Here is a 1148-nt window from a genome sequence, read left to right as displayed (position 1 = left end):
GTCGTATCGATCTCGAAACAAAGGTCGACGACCACATGTATTGCCTGTCAAACCTATCTATTTGTTCCGCAATATTTTTTCCATGCAATTTCGAATATTATCGTATTTACAGATACTTTGTTTTGTAAAATTTGTCAATATATTTTAACAAATTATGATTGAATGATATCGAAGCATATCATTCAAAAATTTCAGTTTAATTTTATTGTGTGTAAAATTAAATAATAGAATTTCACTCTCAAAATTTAAAATTATGGTGCGATACTATTTTTATAAAGTAAATAACTAATAATACTTTTGATTGCGAGAGAAAGGAAAGTCACAAATATTATTATCAGTGATAGATACAGGAATCAATAAATGCATAAAAAAAACTAGGCAATAATAATGCCACTGCTAGAAGAATTACACATGCATAACAACAAGAAATAATATATAATACATTATAAAAGTATTAAATTATTAAAATATTTATGAATTCTTTTCTCATCTTTTTCTCTCTCTTATTCTTTCTCTTGACGTTAAATAAACTGTTCAACGAACAATAATTTATCAAAACGTTTTAATCACAAGTTTGTTTCAAATTTAATATTGTTAACCACGATAATACATGCTACGAACGTTTCATTCAATTTTCGTGCGCACATGTGCATTTGCGATGGGCGAACGAAGAAGTTGCCCCTTAATCGTCTGCAGTAAAGGCTACTCTCGGTCGTAGCGGTAACTTATAACGGGTCGTTCGATGCAATCTCCTTATCGTAAAGCTCGGATTAAAAGGAACAAAAAGCTTGGCTATGCTTGACCTGAAAACTTGGCCTTGCCGCGTAATTTCCGTTTTTCTACGCGGATTGCGAGCGATCTTGAAAAAAGATGTGATTATTCGTGGGAAAGCGAGCGATTAATCGAGCGAGCGGAAGTTCGATGGGCGGATTGCACATTGCCCGCTGTTTTGCGTTGTTGCAAAAAGAGCGTTCATTAACCGTTGCACACATAGTTGACGACTTCGAATTCATATATTATTTTCACGGATTTTATCGGTTTTTTTCATTTACTTATTAATGAAAAAATGTACCTTTAGCATAAAGATAAGAAGATCTTTGGTTTACATAATAATATTGAATATATGATGATACAATACATTTAAAATT

Source organism: Formica exsecta, unplaced genomic scaffold (genome assembly GCF_003651465.1).
Source record: "Formica exsecta isolate Colony F162 unplaced genomic scaffold, ASM365146v1 scaffold116, whole genome shotgun sequence".
Lineage (NCBI taxonomy): Eukaryota > Metazoa > Arthropoda > Insecta > Hymenoptera > Formicidae > Formica > Formica exsecta.
Note: the sequence above shows the minus strand (reverse complement) of the source record.